Source organism: Mus musculus, chromosome 1, assembly GCF_000001635.26.
Source record: "Mus musculus strain C57BL/6J chromosome 1, GRCm38.p6 C57BL/6J".
Classification (NCBI taxonomy): Eukaryota; Metazoa; Chordata; class Mammalia; order Rodentia; family Muridae; genus Mus; species Mus musculus.
The window spans coordinates 182,534,513-182,556,884 of record NC_000067.6 but is presented as its reverse complement, the minus strand read 5'-3'; the positions used below and the strand labels follow the sequence as shown (position 1 = coordinate 182,556,884).

The 22,372-nt window shown below is 44.9% G+C and overlaps 2 pseudogenes; one reads left to right on the top strand and one right to left on the bottom strand.

The window, feature by feature from the left end:
- Positions 1 to 4,228: 4,228 nt before the first annotated feature.
- Positions 4,229 to 10,598, top strand: Gm46081 (annotated as a pseudogene).
- Gm8197 (predicted gene 8197) lies at positions 9,733 to 10,673 on the bottom strand (annotated as a pseudogene).

Sequence of the window (22,372 nt, the reverse complement as noted above, 5' to 3'; positions counted from 1 at the left end):
TATGACACAGCAGATCCAGTGGGGAGGGAGGTGGGAGCACAGAGCCTGGGAGCTCCAATTGGTTTGATTTTCTCTTGGAAAATAGGTATTCAGGCCATTAGGAAAGCACGAAAAGGGGGGGGGGGCGGAGCGGGGAGGCTGAGCCTAAGAGAAAGAGCAAGATGCATAATTATAGAAGGCAGCATCTGGGAGCATTTGAGTCGGAGAGCATTAATTTAATATGAGGCCAATCCACATGTGTATGATTTATCTATTACTACTAACCAATTATCCCGAGCTTAATGGTCTAGAACAGCAAACATTTATTACCCCACAGTTTCTGAGAAGAATGAATTTAGGGGTGGCTCTGGCCTGGAGTGACTTTCAGGGGGCTGCAGCTTTGGGAAGATACAGGGGAGAGAAGGGGGCTGAAATCAACAGATGGCATGAAGGGAGTGAAGGGAGCTAGAACCAAGATGGCGCACACGCACACTCGGGTTCCTCAGTAGGACTTCCTATGGGCAGCTTGTTTGTCCTCATGACACAGGGACTGCCATATTTCAGGTCACATGATCCCGAGAAAAGGCAGAGCCTGAAGTGACACAGGATTGCTTATGATTTGTTCTTCGATTAAAACAATGGCTCTGCTCAGCCCGTTCTCATCAGGGAGGGTTTGGCCGCTCCCTTTAAGGAGAGATTCTAAGAGAATAGCTTTGAACTATTGCAGTTTGATTCTGTGCCCTAGGTGAGTCACACCCTGCTATGCAAGTCAACCAGGTTGTGAGAAAATGCTGGATTAAGAAGAGTTAGGCCAGGACTAGAAAGATGGCTCAGCAGTTAAGAGCACCGACTGCTCTTCCAGAGGTCCTGAGTTCAATTCCCAGCAAGCACATGGTGGCTCACAACCATCTGTAATGGGATCTGATGCCCTCTTCTGGTGTGACTGAACACAGCTACAGTGTATACTCATATACATAAAATAAATAAAATAAATCTTAGGCCTAAGAACAGGAAGTCAGGGACCAGAGACTGCATGGAGCTGAGCCTCCAAAACTCAAAGGTTAAACACAGCTTTGGAGACCCAGAAGGCCATGCAGGTCCTGAGTCCACTGTTCCTCTATCAGCGAGCCTTGGCATGGGCCAACCATCTATTTAGTCCTGCGCTCAGCTAGCCTCCTGAGACACTCACTGTCTTTGTTCCAGCACAACTGGAACTCCCCATTGGTCGTCTCACAGCCTTTCTTTTGGATTCCTTTGTTTCTTGGCCTCAATTCCCAAGAAGGGAGATCCGGATTATTCCAGATCTTTCCTCGAACCATGCCACATGGGCCCTAGAGGTCACTGACAGGGCCAGCGATTGGTGGCTGTGGCAGCATTGGATGGCAGCTTTCCAGCCACAGCCTCCAGAGCCCTTTCTGTTTCCACATTCTAGGGACCAGTGTGTGAGCACTCCCAGGAGCCAGCCTTGCTCTACTCTATAGAAGGTAACTGCATAAGAGCAGGCAGTCAAGGCCGCTTTGCCAACCGTCATGGAGGCGATTAGAAGCTCTGTCACTGCCAGCATATGCTCCTGAGTTCTGCCTGACAGTCTGAAAACATAAGTATGGTGAGTCCCCTTTAACTGTCAGCTTTATTTGAAGATTTGTTTTATTGTTGTTTGCTGCTGCTGTTACTGTTGTTGTTGCTGCTGTTGTTACTGTTGTTGTTGCTGTTGCTGTTGTTGCTGTTATTTCTGTTGTTGCTGTTGTTGTTTTCATTGTAAGAGGAATTAAAGTGGTCTGCCATAGTGATGCAGAAGTGGTGCATAATGACGCATTAAGACCAGCCTAGTCTACACATAGCAACTTCTAGGCTAGCCAGTGACACACAGCAAGATCCTATCTTAAGAAAGCAAAACCAGCTGGGCCTTTCCTTGTACCATTTCCTGTTTGTGCATCAGTCCTGTGCAATGCCCAACACCATCAGTCATGTCCTACAGATGGGGAAAGGGGGCTTCATTGCAATGCCCGTTCATACCAGAATCAAACTTTGAACTCATTAGTCTCAGTTAATACCAAGGTACGAAGGTACTCTCAGCACTGCTTAAAACAGTGGTTCTCAACCTTCCTAATGCTGCGACCCTTTAATACAGTTCCTTATGGTGCAGTGACCCCCCCAACCATAACATTATTTTGTTGCTACTTCATAACTAATCTTTGTTACTGTTATGAACCATAATGTAAATATCTGATATGTGCACCCAAAGGGGTCACAACCCACAGGTTGAGAACCACTAGCTTATCGGATGTGGAATCACTTTGCAACATGTTGACCTTTCCCAAAGACTTAAACCACTGAAAGCTGTTATCTTGTCTCAAGAACCCCATGGGGACTGTGAGGTTCCCAATGAGATCACACACACACACACACACACACACACACACACACACACACACACACACACTACCCCAGGAGACATGTAGCAAGAACCCTGAGGTATTCTGTAGAGCTCACAAGGATACAGCATGTTAGATCAGTGGAAATAGGTCACTCAAATCAGTGGTAACAAATGGCGATAAGTAAGGAATGAAGCTGCTCCCACTGCAGCACATGCGCCCACTGCAGCACATGCCCCCACTGCAGCAGATGTTCCCACTGCAGCACATACCCCCACTGCAGCACATGCCCCCACTGCAGCACATGCTCCCACTGCAGCACATGCCCCCACTGCAGCACATGCTGGTCTCTGTTGCCCCCTAGAGCCCAGTTCGCTCCCAGCAAGCCTATGTATGGGCTTGCTTCAAACAGCCTTGGCTTAGCGTCACCTCTGTAGCAACAGCCCTTCTTGTCTCACCGGTGCTTTGGAAAACACCTACCAAACATATCATTTTTAAGTGGCTGGGGATACTGAAAAATGATAAAGGGAAAAGACTCTGCATTTACTCCGTCTTTCCTATGGACTGCATTTCAGGGTAATTAAATAATTGATAAAAGTTGGAGAGATGGCTCAGTGGTTAAGAGGGCTGCTCTTGCAGAGCAGCTGAGTTCAATTCTCAGCACCCACGTGACAGTTCACAACTCTCTGTGACTCCAGTCCTGGGGAATCTAGCGCCCTCTTCTGGCTTCTGTGAACACACATACGGTGCAGAAACATACCCGTAATCAAAACACATCCACATAAATGAAATCAAATCATTGCAAGCATATCGACACACTTCTTTAACTCAGCACTCGGTAGGCAGAGGCAGGCAGGTCTCTGTGAGTTCAAGCTCAACCTGGTCTACATGGTGAATTCTAGGACACCCAGGACTACCTTGTCCCAAACAGATAGGTAGGTAGATAGATAGATAGATAGATAGATAGATATAAAAATTTAATTCAAAATAAGAATAATTGATAATTCCAGCTAGTCAGGTGACAAAAGTTAACACTTTGCAGCCCCTAATGGCATAATGGATGAGAAGCTGACACCAAGGATGCTGGCATGATTAGAGGAAAGGCTAAGAAGAAGCTTCGGGACAGATGGAGCAGGCTGAGATACCCAAGCCTCCTTGTCATTCTGAGCATCTGTGCCCTGGACACCACTGTCTTGTGACACGCTAAAACAAGCTGGCCTGAGCCACCTGAGAGCAACCCTGACTTCTCCAAAACTCCCAGGGTAACTGTCAGTGTGGAGGAATAGGAGATCGAGACGGGTTTCTCAACCTCTGCCTGACTGACATTATGGTCTAGGTGACCATAAAGTATCAGAATAACTAAGTAACCTGCCTAGTGGTGAAATAGAATAATTTGAAAGAGTTGATCAAAGAGAAAACGCATACAGAGAAGGAAAAGAGCATAGAAACAGTAAGGCAAATAAAAAAGGAAGCGTGAGGTTTAGACACCAATAAATCAGCAGTTACGTTGGGTCTCAGTAACTATGCTTTGAAAACAAAACTTTGTTGGGCTGTAGCCCTGTGTACAGCATAGGCTCAAGACCTGTTCTAGTTTCATTCGGCTGCCGCTGTGATAAAGCAGTCTACCCAAAAGCAGCTTGGGGAGGGAGAGGGCTACAGCTTTGCTTCCTTTTACAGTTCCAGGTCACATTCTGACTTTGACGGTACTCAGGAAGGAATTCAAGACAAGAACCAGGGCTGGAGAGATGGCTCAGCGGTTAGGAGCACTGACTGCTCTTCCAGAGGTCCTGAGCTCAATTCCCAGCAACCACATGGTGGCTCACAACCATCTGTAATGGAATCCAATGCCCTCTTCTGGTGTGTCTGAAGACAGTAACAAAATCTTAAAAAAAAAAAAAAAAAAAAAAAAAAAAAAGACAGGAACCAGGCAGCAGGAACCACAGATGGGCATGCTTCCTGGCTTGTTCTCCAGCTTCTTAGACAACGCAGAACCACCTGCCTAGGTAAGATGCTGCCCTCGGTGGGTGGGGCCCTCAGGTATCAATCAAAACAATCTCTCACAGACACTGCTGCAGGCCAGTCTGATGGAAACAGCTCTCACTTGAGTTTCCTCTTCTCATCTGACTCTAGTTTATATCAAACTGACAATAAAAATGAACCAATAAAGCCCTAGGTTCTGGCCCAGAACTAAAAGTCAATTGGTTAATTAATTCTCAGACTAGCTCAAAACAACCAAGTGGTACAGCTTAAAGGTTAAGATGCAAGAACAGGGAAGATGCATAAGATGCTAAGAGAAAACTGGAAGGGCTGAGCTAACATCGCAGAAACCACCTTGAGAGCAAATGATTGCTAGAGGTAAGGCGACCTGTGGACGTGCGTTCGCTGGGAAGATGCACTAATTAGTTTAATTCTGTATACTCAACACAGCCTCAGAATGCATGAAGCAAAATTGTGCAGGTCAGAAGAGGCAAAATACCACATCTGAGGATGAGATTGTAATGCAATACTTTTAGCAACTGATAAAATGAACAGATAAAAAGGCAAAGACACAGGCGGTCTGAACAGTATAATGAACAGAGTCATCCCAGGCCTGTAGCAAGAAACAAGACTTGGAGAGCGATGCTACATGCCTCTGCTTTTCTGTCCGGAGATTTAACTTTATTGTACCCACAGTCCTCCACACCATTGTGGAATCTGCGCACTGCATTGAGTTTTTGTGCTTTCATATGACATACAGTTTTCTATCTTATTATCAAGTGAGCAGTTTCATGGTGTTGGGGGTCAGTATTGTCAACCTGAGACAATCCGTAATCCCCTGGGAGGAGTCTCCTCGAGGGGTTGTCCAGATCAAGCTGGCCTCTGGGTATGCCCGTGAGGGATTGTCTCCTGTTAGCTGAAGTGGGGAGAGCCGTTCCACTGTGGGCAGTGGGTAATAGACTTTATAAGTGCAGAGGAAGGGGTGCTTGGGGTGCTGAGCACTAACAGAATGTACCCGTTCGTTTTCCTCTCTGTTCTCGACCGCTTCACATTCGCCCCTACTTCCAGAAGGACAGTACAACCTGGAACTGTGCTCTAAATGAACGCCTTCTCTTTCCAAGTTGTTTCTGTCAGGCTACTTTATCAAAGCAACAGGAACAAAGCTAGAACCGGGGACACTCGGTGTATCCACACTGTAACGCGCACCTCCACCATCCATCCATCCGTAGAACTATTTCTAATCTTCCCAGAATGAAACTCTAAGCTTAAGGGAAAAAAACAAAAAACATAACACAGTTACTCATCTCTCTGCCCAGCCCCTGGCAGCCATTGTTCTACTCTGGGATTACGTTTGACTCAGTTTCTTCTTGCTGGCTATCGGGATTGCTTGTGTATACACGACAAGAGAAAGCAGGGCTGTGGGAGGAAAGGGGAGTCACAATTCGTGCCCATGGGGCTTAGCTCTGAGCCTCCTCTGAAGCTCAGCAGCCCCACCAAGGATCTACCCAGCTTCTCCTCATCACATGGGCGATTGTGCAAACTGCTCTCACATGCTGGATCCACAGTGCGTTTCCCCAGCCTGGCTGCTCCATGTCCCTAATGAGTCCTCTGTGTAGCTCCTGCACCATCATAGCCTGGCATGGAGCTCCAGATGTTAATCACGTCCTTAGACTTAAGTCATCACCCGGCAGGGCCCAGTCCTAGCCTATATTTTATGTTTGCTTTGGGCTTAGTTTGAGGAGATTTCTGTAACATATACCAAAAAAAAAAAATCGTTGTACACAGTCTGCCGGTAACACTTTAAAATTGTAGACTCCAGATCCATTTTAGGTTTGCAGAAAAATGAAAGAAAAAAAAAGTGGAGTTCCCCCACACCCAGTCACTCTCAGCTACAGTTGCTGTTAATGTCTTGGGCTACAGGGACACATTGTATATATCACTGTTACCACAGTTTATCTTTGGTTCTGTGTATTCTGTGGGCTTGTACAAATGTGTGCCAACGTTTGTCTGCCATTGCTGCATCTGTGAAGTGGTTTCATTGTCCTAAACTGCCTCCATGTGCCACTGTCCCACTTCCCTCTCCACCAAACACAAAGCAACAATCTTTGCCTTATCTGCATGGTTTTGTCTTTTCCAGGTCTTTGATAGCAACTACACAGCATGAGGCCTTGTCAGTCACTTAATATCACGAATTAAAGCTTCCACTGTGCCTTTTCATAACTTGATGGCATCTCCTGGGTCATGACCACCAGAAAACACATATTCCCAATGATCTTAGAGACCCCCAACCATAAATTTGGGGGTTTTTTTGCCACTTCATAACTGTAATCTTGCTACCAAGTGGTGTTGCAGTTTCTAAGACCATCGGAAATACGTGTTTTCTGGTGGTCATAACCCACAGGGTTGAGCACTGCTGCTCTAAAGAAATAAGCTATCTAAGCTTGTAGCTGGTTGGAGAAGTTCCTTCCAACCTGTCCCCTTGATGCACCTTCCGATCGTCTCACTGTCCCTTGTGATCTGAGCCTCTGCCACCTCACATGACTTACCTCACCCTCTAACAGCACTTTATTTTGTCTGATATTAACAGAGATGTGCTGGCTTTCTATGGTTAGTGTCTACATGATGTATTTTTCTTATTACTGCAGTTTTGCCCTTTCTGTATGTGTCCTTAGGCATCCTTCTGTTGATAGAGATCACCCTAATCAATGGTGGCTCCTGCTTCCCTGGTATTAAGCCAGTCCTCTGTTTCAGGAACAGACCTAAACTCTTGGCTGGGATGCATCGTCACATAACCTCCCTATATGCTGTTTGCTATTGCTCTCTTCAGAAGATACCAGTCAAGCTAGATGAGTGAGGTAGCTCTCTACAGTGGGACAAATTCTAAACAGCCTGAATGTAACGTCTGCTAATCAGCCCGACCATGGTGGGTGGGAGGGGTGGGGGTGGGGGTGGTTCTTATCCAACACATGATAAAAGGCAAGTGCAGAGACCCAGACATTTTAGCCTTCTGTAGTAGGTCTGGTAAAATGTGTCTGGATCATGTATGGACGAGTATGCTCCTTGGGAGTAGATAAGGCTCTACCACAACTATGTCACATTTGACTTCTTCCTTCCCTTCTTACCCAGTCCTTGGTAAACACCCTGCAAACCAAACAGCTCTGCAGTTACTTCTGTCCTCTTTACCTTGAACTCAGGATCCTCCCGTCTCAGTCGCCTGAATATGTGAGCCACCACATCTAGTTTATTTTCGTGATGTTAATGGCATTTTAGGGGGCTTGAAGATGGCCACATTTTCATTTTGTACAAAATTGAAAACATTATATTATTAATTAACTATAACCCTGGGGTACTCGTATATTAAGTGGGTTATTTCAAACATGTCCAGAAGAGACGAGGAACCCTTGTCTATTCGCTCTTACATAAACCTTAGCATGAATGGAAATCAGGTAGTTCTAGGAAGGGTTTTTTAATGTGCAAAGCAATGTCCCAGGGAAGGCAGAACACATGATTGAATACCATTAAGAGGGAGGAAGTGATTGGATTGGTACAGAGACCTAAAGACAAGCACCAGATTGTGCCCACTTAGATTCTGTTAAGTTCTATTCCTGGCAGGAATGTAAATCATACAGCTAGCTATTTAACCTGAGAGCAAAGAACACAATCCAGCTATAAAAACTAAAACTTAAGCTACAGTTGATACAAGGCATTAAAAACCCCCTTACCCCAGAAGTATGCTAACACCACACACAACACTGAGGACTCCTGGAGACACCATGCAGCCTCCCGAGTAAAACTGACTCTGGATGGCTCAGCTCTAGAGAACCGGGATTGTTGCTTGTTATCTGGGATCCTCTGGAGAAGCATCGATTTCTCAGAATTCTAAAGAGAAGAATGTAATATGGTGATAATTAAAGTGTGCCAATCCAGTCATTTCCCACAGGGCGTAACCACTAATGTGTCCTTTGGAGAACAGCAAAGGCCAGGCACTCATAATTGTCAGTAAATCCTCAGAACTGACGGAAACACAACTTACTCTTTTTTTTTTTTTTAAGGCCTTGTCTGTATGTGAAAATAACTCCATGGTTAAGAATCTTCTAGCTAACGGTAGGAGAATAAATCAAGACAGCTTTTCCCAAACATAAAGTTAAGATTAGAAGGTACATCTAGGGCCATGCCACGCTGAATTGGTCCAATCTCCACACTATCTCAGAAGCTAAGCAAGTTCAGACCTGGTCAGCACTTGGATGGGAGAAAGAAATTATCAGACAGGGAAGAGGAAAAAAATCAACCAAAGAGACGTTGACCACAGAATGGACAAGCCCCTGGGTGTGATCCCCAGTGCCCTCCCACACTGTGAGCCAGTATTGAACACCACTTAATATTTCTTTTCTTTTCATAATCACATGGGTTAGTAACACTAAAACTACTTTCTATGCATTCTTGGATTAAATAAATAACTAAATCAAGAGGATTAGAAGACACATTTCTTGTTAGAGGGGGGAACTAAAGAGACTGAAAGAAAAGTGAAAATAATTTGTGAGGTGTTCATTTTGAATTATAGACTATTTTAGCTCACATAGTAAAGCGTAATTTTTTTATGACTAAATGGTATTTTATTTACTTACTCTGATAAACATAAAAATGAGCATGGATTTATGTACCTAATTTTTTTGCTTACATTTAATTTTGTTTTTGAATTTTTTAATGCTATACAACACAAATTTTATTTCATTTTGAATTTTGTTTCATTTATTGCACTTACTTCTTTATGACTGTTTGTTGCTGCTTTTATTTTATTTATAGAAAGTGGGTCCAGGTGTGGTGGCGCACGCCTTTAATCCCAACACTCGGGAGGCAGAGGCAGGCGGATCTCTGAGTTTGAGGCCAGCCTGGTCTACAGAGTGAGTTCCAGGACAGCCAGGGCTACACAGAGAAACCCCGTCTCATAAAACCAAAAAGAAAGAAAGAAAGAAAGAAAGAAAGAAAGAAAGAAAGAAAGAAAGAAAGAAAGAAAGAAAGAAGGGAGGGAGGGAGGGAGGGAGGGAGGGAGGGAGGGAGGGAGGGAGGGAAGAGAGAGAGAGAGAGAGAGAAAAGAAAAGAAAAGAAAAGAAAAGAAAAGAAAAGAAAAGAAAAGAAAAGAAAAGAAAAGAAAGTGGGAGGTCACTTTTGTGGCCTATTCTTTTTCTTCCATAGGCTGCCTTAAGTTTACTAAATTTGGAACATCTAAGCAAGCTGAAGGAAAAGCGGGCATTGGAATCACTGTGGGGGTGGAGAGAGAAAAGATTGTACTGTTAATCATGGTGGGTGATCAACTGGTTGTACCATTACATTTCACTCTTAATTAATTATGCTTAAGGCTAAACTAAATGTAGGTGTTCTCTTTTTAGAGCCGCTTACACCAGATGATGTCACGGCAGTCTTTGACGATGCAGAGAACTTCTCAGTGTCCAGTGCGCAGGTAAGGTGCGGGGAACAGTAGTGGTGCCCTTCTCCATAGCAGTGCTGATTATGAGAAACTCATCCCGGATGAAGGAGCTAACCCTGGTCACACACTTTGGTCCTCTCGAGGTTCAGGAGTTGCATCCTCAGGAGGAGTGTGGCGGCTGAACTCTGGAAAGTTGTCCTTAGTCTTTGCTTTCCTAGAGAGGACTTTCTCGGTAAGCGGAAAAGGATCACAGAGACGGAGTGCGTGTTCCTGAAATGCTCTTGAGGAGGTTCAGGGGCTCCTGCAGGCCATGGGGTGATCATTCTCCCTGATGACCATGTTTTAGCTGCTGCTGGCCACCACAAAGATGATGGGTGTCACACCCCCGAAGCAGTGGATTCACATCCGGCGTTCACAGCGAGACCACCCACTTCAAACGCGTGTGAGTTGACTTTGCCCACCTGGAACTTGGTTTCCAAGATTCCAGAGATCAGGATACCGCAGCAAAGCAGGTTTTGATGGCTTGGCGCGTAGTCAGTCTGCTTGATCACATTGACCCTGTTCAGGAAGTACCGGGCTCAGTCAGTTGGTACTCAGAGGAGCTCAGTGCAGGCACGCACTTACGTCATCCTCCCACAGAGCCTTGACATGAGGGGGAAAAGGTCAACGTTCTGCAAGGTCACCGTGCTCAGAACATTGTCTACTCAGAGCTGGTTCAGGTTGGCCAGCTCTGCAGTGGGTACAAGGTTGCCCGTGAAGGCCACAGAGGTGTCAAAAGCCTCCTTCCGTTGATGTCCTGCACTTTGGTGGGACTTCTCGCCATCTTTGTTGAAACCCATTAACATGCTAGATCTTCCTCTGCTTCACAACTGTGCTCTGTCAGACTCTCCAGCAGCAGGCAGGAGGCAGTGTGTGGCGAGAAGCCCCATTAGCCTTCAGCGGCTGCTTCTCCATCTTTTCATTGGCCTCTGGCAGAGTCTTCTCCTTGCTAGCTGGTCCTCTCCAGCCCCTTGCTCCAATGAGAGCAGGAGCAGAGGGGGCTACAGCCGTGGCCTCTCTCATTGTGGAGGAGGTGAGGGGTCCCTGAAGCCATATCCACCCCAGTCGAAATGCACAGTGGGGTCACCTCCTAGCACCACCCGCAGCTTGAGGCCAGCCCTGATGTGAGTGAGGGTAGAGAAGGAGGCCCCATCATAGTGAATATCCCTCTTATGTACCTAATTTTTTATGAATTGCTTAGTGAATGAGAGAACTTTATCCAGATGATGAAGCTGGCTCAAAGAGGCACAAACTGGTCAACACCATGAAGAGTAAGAAAACTAGGAAAATCTGGGAATTTCTAAATTTGTTTTTTTTTTTCTTTTTCCAGGGGTGGGAAGCTTTTGCTTCCATTTTCGTTATTTTTCTTTTTAACCTGTAGAAACTATTTGCATCTGTACTGGTTTTTAAAAAAAAAAATCTCCATGTTAAAGTGCTAGAGATCTAGGGTTCTTCATGAAAGATACCATGGCTCCTCAAGAAACAGTTCATTCCAGAGCAGGCAACTGAACATGTGTGAGAAGAACCTAGAATATACTTTTGTTCACTGTGACAGATGAGGGCGTGACAGGAGGGCAGAGGAGGTGGCTTGAAAGGACAAACCCTGGCAAATTCAGGGTCGAAATAAATAAATTTAATACACTAATATTAATACACTCTACGCCATGAGTAAGGTGAGATTCCACATCTCCTTATTTACATAAGCAGCCAGAAGGAAAGTTCTCTATAACCATGAAAGGCCAACCAGCCAAGGAGGAGGACATCATTGAGAATGTAAAATACTAATTTGTAACAATCATAACAATGGTGGGTTCAGACAAGAAATACTGATAAAGGCTGTGGTTGGCTGTCTTGGTTAGAGCGTCCATTGCTGTGAAGAGACACCATGACCAAGGCAGCTCTTATAATGACAACATTTAATTGGGGCTGGCTTACAGTTTCTGAGGTTCAGTCCGTTATCATCAAGGTGGGAAACAGGGCAGCATCCAGGCAGGCATGGCACTGGAGGAGCTGAGAGTTCTTGTTCCAAAGGCAAACTCAGCATTCTCAGGCAGCTGGAAGAAGAGTCTCAAAGCCCACTCACCCCCCAGTGACACTTCCTCTAACAAGGCCACACCTATTCCAACAAGGCCATACCTATACCTAATAGTGCCACTCCCTGGGCCAAGCATATTCAAACTACCACATTGGTCTTGAGAAGAATACTTGGACATAGGTTTAAACCAAAAGAAAGTGTATTAGCTGACTGGTGACTACACTGGGTGTTGAGCCTTTCTCAGGGTGAGCTTTTGAGCACAAAAACCATGTCCTGGATTAACATACATCAGTCAACAAGAACAAGGACTTCAGAAGAAAAAAAGACAAAGCCAAGAAAGGTTAATATGTTTAGAGATGTCCCATCACTGTGGAGCTTTGATGGATTCGGCCTTTGGTTTTGTTTTGGCAGGTGCTGCTGTCTCTGCTGTGCTGAGCATTACAGCCTGAGCGATGCTTCCACCATGGAGTCAGTTGTGCTCAGGTCTTAGGACCCTGTTACAAAAGCTGGTAGGTGAAAGTTTGAAGAGGGAAAGCATGTGGTGTCAAATATGTCCCAGCCAATACTGATTGATTTCCAAGGGGCAAATAACGTAGTAATGCAGGAAATGACAGTCTCTGCCCTGCCTAGGTGATCAAAATTAATATCACCAGAAATTAAACAAATCAGTGTTGCATGTCTCCTTAAAGCAATGTCCTACAATGGACACACTGCTCCTGTGATGTTATTGTCAAAAAAAAAATCGTATCTCAATTTTGTTTGAAGAGCAGAGAAGCCCCAGCAGAAGGCATTGCACCAAGCATAACCCATGTTCTTTAAAAAAAAAAAACAAAAACAAACAAAAAAACATGCCAAGGTCACAAGAAACAATGTAAGCAGAGACATCACTCTGGCTTAAAGACTAGAGTGATTTATCATCCGAGTGCAGTCCATGTGCCTGTGTTGGGGCATTTGCCAGGGAATTACTACAGCTGTAAAGTAACTAATGAAATGAAAGTATAAACTATGGGTTAGATGATAGCAATATCTCAATGTTAAATATCCTGTCTGTAATAGTGACCAACTCCTTAATGTCTGCAACTGACTCTCAGGTGTTGTAGAAACAAGGACACACAAATGCACACATGTGCAGATAGCAATGATAAGTGTATATGATATGCATATAATAGTAAGTAAATAAATAGACAGTAGAGATGCAGTAGATAGATCTACACAGTAGAACAAAGAAGAAATTTACAAAAAGTGAGCAATTGGAAGGGGGTCTTGGTACTATTTTTCTATAAGTTTGAAATTTATTATGCAAGACCATTTTCATTACTATTAAAAAATACCTGAAGCTAACATTATGGAGGAAAAGCCTGTTCAGGTTCACGGGATAAGGCCTGGAGGACCCACCTTGTATGGCTTCTCTTGAAAGCTCAAGTGTGAAGTGTGTGTGTGTGTGTGTGTGTGTGTGTGTGTGTATACATGTGTATGTGTGTGTGTATGTTAGAGTTCACACATGCACCTCCTCTCTCCTTTTAAAGCCACTGGGCCTCAATCATGGCGTCATTCCCAGCCCTCTCACTTCATCCCAACCACTTCTGTGGTTTTACCTCTAAACACCACAGCGGATGAAGGTCTCGGCTTCTTAATGTCTTGCAGCAGGGATTACGAAGCAGGACTTTCAGCCTGGAAGTCACCCATATCACATGCAAACCACAGCATTTGTCAAGAGAAACGTTCTCCAAGAAAACCCACAAAAAGAGTGAGTCAGCCTTCACTGCTCAGAGCCGAGCAGATGTAAGAGCCCAGGGTGGGTCTTGGACACCCAGGAGCAGCAGTCCACGATTCCCAATCAGGGAACAAGCGCTAGGCTGTTGTACTCCTCTTGGTCACTAGATACAAAGGATCAGAGTGGCAAATAGTTCCCAGCACACAGGGTCCAGCAGTCCATGAGAGAGAGGGCAATGGCCCCAAGTCACAGCACAGCCACCTTCACCCATTAATCCTGGTGGAGAACGATTTGTGTCGTCTGTTCCGACACTCAATTCCAGCATCTGCCTGCCTATGGTGCTGTGAGTCCAGGACTTGAAGAACCAAGAAAAACAGGAACAAGAATCAGAACTTCAGCAGGCAGCCTCAGGTGACCCAGCATGTTCTCATGAAGAAAAGAAAATACTCTCAAAGATTAAACATCGAGGTCAAAACCACAGAGAGTTGGGAGGGAAGGGGACTGTCCTGAGACACACGGAGCATGCTAGAAAGGACTTTAACCTAACGAGGAGACTTCTTATCTTAGTAAGAGGAGTAGCGTTGATGTAAAAGCAGATGCAGCAAACGAATATAATCCCTCTAAGCATAGCTAGAAGTCATGGGAATTTACCTGCATGATGGCAGTACAAAACAGAACACGTGACCACATCACCACAGAGGAGGTCACATTCCTCTTGCAGTTAAGGCTCTGACAGCTGCCTCCTGACCATCACATCCAGAAACAGAAATGGGAATCCCTTGATAAGGGAGTTGTCATCATTGTCATCATTGTCTTTATTCCACCTGGTGGCCATCCCCAGCCTCAGAGGTCATTGATATCTGAGAGGCCCACACAACTGCAAGGTGGAAAAGAACATAATGTCTGAAACCATCCCCCAAAGTATCTTTCCATGCCTGCTGTTGTCTTCTGAGCCCAGCGAGCCAGTCCCAGCGCATTCCAGAGCAAACCCAGTGGTTCAGGAGAAAGAGGTTTCACTCACAAACCCGCTCTCAGCACATTCCAGGGCAAGTTCTGCTTTGCACCAGGAGAGTCACTTGCAGGCTGCTTCTGGGCCTGATCATCTCTCACTGAGGCCTTTTAAAATCCACTCTGAGAAATCTGCTAGGAAAAGATCCGCCTGAGAAACACAGCAGAGGCCTGGAGCCTGGAACCCCAGCCAAAAGGACGCCATAAAAATAAGTGGTAAAGGGCAGAGAGCAGTGTAAGCGCCAGAGGTGGCCAATAGCATCCAGGAGACAGCGCTTTCTAGACACAACAGGGCAGATGTACATAGGAACTTATAACAGGACCCCTAGACCTTAGCACAACTGACTCTATTCGGAAGCACCAACCAGGCTGTAAAACTCAGCACATAGACAGCGCCACCAGCCAAAACTAAAACTAAAGACCCAATCAACCAAAGTCCACAATTCTAGAAAAGTCTTTAAATATGCTAACCTTGCCTTTTGGCTTCTGTAGTTCTGCTTCTGGCTAACGTTTCTCGTTAACTGAAGTGTGTCAGCCCAGGACTTGGTTTTTATGCTTAAAAGCTCACCCTGAGAAATGCTCGGGGCTTCCAAATTACCCAGCTGACTAGCTAATGAAGACTTTCTTTTGTCTTAAACCCATGTCTGAACAGTCTTCTCTGGTGACTACCCCACAACAAACTCAAAACAATTGTGACAATACGCCCGAGACCTGTGCCAGTCCAACCAGAGAAGATCCCAGTGGTGGGGACGGGGGTGGACATAACTCCCTCCCGTAAACTGAGGAGCAATCGCTCTTTGATAGTTTCAGGGAGAGAAAGAGTCAGTCTTTTCTAATGATATGACCCTGGGAGATTGACAACACACCAGGCGAGAACCCCACCCAAGACTAGCTGGGCAACATAGACTGGACTCAATGGAGAAAAAAAGAAAAGTCTCAATGTGGGTGGGAAGGGATGGAGAGGGTAGTAGTGAGAGGAGTTGGGGGAGGGGAGTAAATGTGGTCAATGTGTCAAAGAATTGATAAAATGTTGCTAAAATGTTTTCTTTAAAACAGGTTATAAAAGATTGGGTCTCTAAACCTTCTGTCATGGATGAGGGAGGCCCAACCCTGAGGATCTACAGGCAATCAGTGGTAGTTGAGGGCGAAACACTTCTTCAGTGGTGTAGCCATTGGAGAGATGCCCATGCGCCAATAAGTTATCTTACATCCCTGTTTCTGATAGTAACGTTAATTATAGTGACTGGTTCTCCCCAAAGAGAGGGGAGAGTTGTGAAGGAAGGAGGACTAACTGGGAAGAAGGGGATCTGCAGAGTGAGGGAAGACCAGAGAGGGTAGTCATGGGGTCACACAATCAAAACACATGAACATGCAATAATAAAAGTCTGGTGTATAATTAACATGTGAAAATTGAAACCTTTAAGACAGAAAATAATAAGACATAGAGGGATCCAGAGGCTCCGGAGTGATGATCCTAAACTTGCCAGACATCAGACACTGGACAGACTCATCCATCTTCGGCTATTTGTAGCAGTGGACCCCAAAGGTCACGCCAGCATCCCACAAAGAAATCGTCTTTCCACTCCCTTTGCTGAGAACTTGCTCCACAGCCATGTCCTGAGTGATGTGCCTGAGAACCAATCCCCAAAGCATAGGGAAAGTAGTTACGGTTCGGCCTCCCAGGCTCCATACGGAGTGGCACCCTCCTGCTGCATGACTTTCTTACGGCTGCAGTGACAAATGGAGTGGCTCAAGAGCTGAAGGGTCCCAGTCAACCTCACTAGATTACATCCAGAGCTCCCCTGCATGCAGGAGTTCATGCACTTGCCACCCTCTGTGTTTAGACACTGACTGCATACTGTGGTTTATGGACTGCCTCTGCCTCGCATCGCTTCACTTCCTGGCCTCCTTTTTACCCTACAAAGTACCACAGTGCAGCTTTGGGAAATTAGGGTGTGGTCATCTTCAGGAAGCTGTTACTCAGCCTACCACAGTCCCCAAGCCTCAGCCAGCAGGGACAAACACAAAACGAAGGGTTCTTAGAGGCAGATTCCTGTGTGCATGTTAAAAGTAGAGGTAGACAGATTATAGGTAGATAATAGAGGATAGAAAGAGTGTAAGAGATAACAGATAGATAAATGGTAGATAAATGATAGAGACAGTGAGTGAGAGATGATAGATAAATGATAGATAATAGGTAGATTGTGATAGACTATAGACAGATATAATAGATGATAGATAATGATAGATTATTGATAGGCTATAATTGATTGATAGAGAGATGGTAGATGAATGATAGATAGATAGATAGATAGACAGATAATTAGGTAGATGAGTAGATTGTGATGATAGATGATAGATACATAGATAATGATAGATGATAGAAATATGAATAATAGATTGTAGATAGATGATGATACAAATAGATTATAGATATATAATAGTAAGATTATAGACAGACACATAGATAGATGATAAATTGATTATAGATACATACACATACATACATAGATCGGCTATGATGGACAATTGGTAAATGCATGAATAACAGAGACAGATATTACATACATATTGTGAAGGAGTTGGTATCAGCCAGAGGGCTTTGAAATCTGAATATTGATAAATACACCAGTGCACTTTGCTAATTTTAATTGCTTATGCTGGAAAGGCCTTTTAGGTAGAGATTTCTTTTCTGTACTGCTGACTTAATTTTTTTCTTGAAATAACATTACTATATTTTGCCACACGGTGGAGCCAACGAAACATCAAAGAGGCCTTTGCAGCCGCCATTTTGTCCTTTCTGACTGGTTGTGACATCATCCACCACCGACTGGTCCCTGCACGGTTTGGGTATTTAGAGGATTCATGTTTGCTCAGGCAATCTCAGGGAACTTTGCAGTTGTCTGTACTCAAAGAAACCGTCTGAGCTCCACACAAGAGTAAAGACAGAAGTTCTCTCCTGACAGCTGTCAGTGTGACTGGGATGAGAGCGCTGGGTGCCATTGTGAGGGAATAGGAGGTGGGTGTTGGCGTGGGGAGTGGGGGGTGGGGAAGATGCAGGGTGTCATTGTCATCAAGAAACCCAAGTCCTTCCCAGGTCTGCAGGAGAGGGAGTCAGCTGGGCTGGGGGTGTAGGAGATTGCTTCTGGCCAGAGCTTTGCTCCCAGGGGTGCATCTCCATGCCCTTGGCTCTCCTGTGACAGGGTCTATATTGATCCCTCTCCAACCACACCTATCACACAGGCTCCTTCCCTTTGATACACTGTCACAGGTCACCACATCATACACTCTTTGGCCTCTGTGTACCTGCAAGGTTCGCCTCTGGCCTCCACCAGCACCTACACAAAGATTCTTTGTGTGACCAAACTTTGGTCCGGCTCCTGAACCTCCTGAGTACTTCTGAGTACTTTTTTTTTTAAAAAGATATTTTCTTCATTTACAACTCAAATGCTATCCCAAAAGTCCCTTATACCTCCCCCCAACCCTGCTCTCCAACCCACCCATTCCTGCTTTCTGGCCCAGGTATTCCCCTGTATTGGGGCATATAATTTTTGTAAGACCAAGGGCCTCTCCTCCCAATGATGGCCGATTAGGCCATCTTCTGCTTCATATGCAGCTAGAGACATGAGCTCAGGGGATACTGGTTAGTTCATATTGTTGTTCCTCCTATAGGGTTATAGACCCCTTCAGCTCCTTGGGTACTTTCTCTAGCTCCTCCATTGGGAGCCATGTGTTCCATTCAATAGATGACTGTGAGCATCCACTTCTATATTTGTCAGGCACTGGCATAGCCTCACTAGAGTCAGCTACATCAGGGTCCTGTCGGCAAAACTTGCTGGCATATGCAATAGTGTCTGCGTTTGGTGGTTGATTATGTAACGGATCCCTGAATAGGGCAGTCTCTGCATGGTCCTTCTGCAAGAGCAAAACCCCAACTGTAACAACAAAAATAACAGGAAGCAATAATTACTTTTCTTTAATATCTCTTAATATCAATGGACTCAATTCCCCAATAAAAAGACAGACAAACAGACTGGCTACGTAAACAGGACCCAACATTTTGCTGCATACAGGAAACACATGTCAGAGACAAAGACAGACACTACCTCAGAGTAAAAGGCTGGAAAACAATTTTTCAAGCAAATGGTCCAAAGAAACAAGCTGGAGTAGCCATCCTAATATAGAATAAAATCGACTTCCAACCCAAAGTTATCAAAAAAGACAAGGAGGGGCACTTCATACTCATCAAAGGTAAAATCTTCCAAGATGAACTCTCAATTCTGAGTACTTTTAACAAAGAACTCTATTAAGTCACCTTAATATGCCCATTCTCAGGACAGCCAGAATTTAAGGTGCTTGCTGGCATGCCCGACAACCTCAGCTCCATCCCTGGAACAGTGGTTCTCACCCTTTAGTACAGTTAGCTCCTCGGGTTCCCGTGATCCCAACCGTAAAGTTATTTTCATTGCTCTTCATAGTTGTAATTTTGCAAGCGTTACAAGTTGTAATATAAATGATATGCAGGATATCTGACATGCGACCCCTGTAAAAGCATATTGTGACCCCCCCAAAGGGGTCGTGACCCATAGGTTGAAAACCACTGTCTAGGAACAACATGGTGAAAGGGAACAGACTCCTTCAGATTGTCCTGTGACCTACACACACACACACACACACACACACACACATATGCATGCATGCAATATATGTGCATGATTACCCCCAAACACACACATACACACACATACACCACATACATACACAAATGAGTGAATGAATGAATGAAAGAATGAATGAAAAAATAAAGAATCCCTCCACCCACATTCTGTTTAGCATCAATGTCTAATGAGGTCTCTGTCACCCACTATCTTTGGATGTCTGATCACCTGACTTGGCTTCATCAAAAATGCTGTTAGGTGAGTGTGATGGCTGGTTTTGACTGTCAACTTGATTGAGTTAAGAAACATGTTGGGCAGCAATGAGGCATATCCTAGGGTGTGGCTCACAACACTGCCTCTAGAGTGGTTTAAATGAGGTGTAGGTGACGCTACCTTGTGAGCTAAAGCTTGGGACATGAAAAAGGAAGAAGGAGAAAGGCCACTGAGCACCGACCTCGCCTGTCTCTGCTTGCTGGTGTGCACAGATCCAAAGCGTGCCAGCCACAGTCTCTGCCATGCCTTCCCACAATGATAGACTACTCTGCCCTCTCAAACCACAAGCAAAACAAACCCATCCTCCCAGGGGTTGCTCTTTGCCAGGGACAAGTCTCGGTGATGACTCTGGTAACTGAGTTATAAATAACTGGGTTAATCCAATCCCCATACCCTGAGGCTTCCACCTACTGACCCAGACCTGCTCCTTGACTGTCACTTGACTGTCACTTCCCACTAGCTCCCTGGCTTCCTTGCTCAGAAACCCCATCACCATGGTCTTGTTTTCTATTATGATGGTTCAGAATAGTCTTCTTTATCATACTTAAATATACCACTGAATCATGCATGTTTTCTTCAAAACTCCCATCCCACACTACCACCACCCTAGTCACCGCACCAACATACTATTCTCAAGAGGCTGAGAGATGCCAGACTCTCCCTGGCTTCCATGATTGGATCCCAAAATGCCCTGAGGGAAATAGGGAGGAGCTGAGCCATGTGTGAAAGGGCAGCCTGATCCCAAATGGACTCCCCCAAAGATTTCTTTAACCTGAACCCTCAAACTCTCATATCAGCCAGAACTCACAGTTTAGGGATGGGCTGAGCTACAGAGAGTAAGAAAAGGAGACTACAGGAAGTGCTTGCAGGGTCTGGGTCCCAAGGTCATTCTCCTGTAGAGAAGCCACCTTAGGGGAAGGGGTTCTCCTGTGTCTTAGTTAGGGTTTGACTGTTGTGAACAGACACCATGACCAAGGCAACTCCTATAAGGACATTTAATTGGGGCTGGCTTACAGGTTCAGAGGTTCAGCCCATTATAATCAAGGCAGGAACATGGTAGCATGCCAGGCAGGCATGGTGCCGGCAGAGCTGAGAGTGCTATATCCTCATCTGAAGGCTGCTAGTGGAAGACTGGCTTCCAGGCAGCTAGGATGAGGGTCTTAAAGACCACACCCCCAGTGCCATGCCTACTCCAACAAGGCCACACCTCCAAATAGTGCCTACTCCAGAGCCAAGTATATTCAGACCATGACATCTTGTAAAGGGGGATGATAGGTCATGCCCCATTTTAAATGTAGGATATAAGGCCAACAGCATCCCTGCCCAACCAAAATCAAAGATGCCAACAATCTTTGCCTTGGGAAAGCTCTGTGTCTCTATCAGTCATTCAGCAAACCTTTACAAAAGCACTTTCCAAGTGCCAGGTACTCTGCCAAGACACAGATCCACAAGATCTGTGGTTCATATCTTAGCATATCATACATAATACGATAAAGCTAGAAACCACCGGCAGGAGTAACAGAGAAAATACACAGCAATGTGAGAGCAGGCACACGCTGTCATCAGTGAGCCAGGCACACACTGTTATCAACGAGCTGCTGAAGGATCAATAGGCACATTCTAAAATTCCCTAGGATCAAGTGGAAATTAAAACACAATATGCAAAAACTTTGGATACAGGGGGAAGTAAAACTAATTATCAAAGTCTGTATTAAACCATCAGGGGTGGGTGCCAGGTATGCTGGCAGTCTAGAACCTACCTCTGTGTGGCCTGGCAACAGAGACATGTCAGGATAAGAAAAAAATTAAATAGACTCTATCCCAAAGAGAGACTGAGGGAGGAAAGACTTTGGAAAACCAAGAAAGGACTGATACCACAGTGGGAGAGATTGCCAGGGGCCAACTCCGTGATTCTTCTTTGTTGTTTGGTTCTTCTTGAGGCAAGTAAGGGGAAGAGTGCGGGGTGGGGGTGGGGGCAAGGGAAGACCTGTCTAGGGTTGCTGTGTAATAATAAAACATTTACCTGCCTTAAGCCTACATCACTTAGCTGTGGTAGCTAACCTGCCTGTCTGAATTCCTCTGAGGTGAGAAACTGTTTAGCCCCTCATCATAAAACAGCAGGAGATAGGTGAAAAGATTTATTGCAGGTGCCCCTTTCTCCGGTGAATCAGCCAGCTAAACCAGATAAACTGGTTGACACTTTGTGAAACAGAGAGGAAGTTAAGGAAAAGAATTAAGATGCTATGTACAGGCAAATATGCACAGACACGTATACATCCAATCATTTATACACCCACATTCTGGCCAGGCCTGACTATCTGCCACCATCAACGCCACAAGTGTTCATGCATGCTTACATGCATACACGTATACCTACACAGAAACATATTGACAATGGGGCAGAGCTCCCCAACCCAAACCATTCAACCAACAACTTTAGCTCTTTTTTCTGGTCTTTTTATACCTACTTAGACAAGACATCTTTAGAAAATTACCTCGAAGATAAAATGTCACACAAAATGGGAGTTACAGACGGATGTTGGTATTAAGTTCAAAGAAGTGTGTCATTGTAATATGCTCATTAAAAGCTCAAAGCAAGGGCTTTTACATGGCCTTGCCTTATCAGAGTGCACTCCTGTGACATCATCCTTGGACCGAAACGTGTTTCCTGGAACACAAAATCGTTCCAAGTCTGTTTCTCTCTTTAGTGTAATTACGAAAGCTCATTGCACTTCTTATTATGCAGCCTTTGCTTACTATTCTGAGGAGTGGGCACATTCTATTCTTGACTCTAACTTTATTACATCTTTCTAGCGACTAAAACCATCTCTAAAAACTTTCTTCCTAAAATTATTTGAATCAAATTAGGAATTCTGTTGAATTATTATC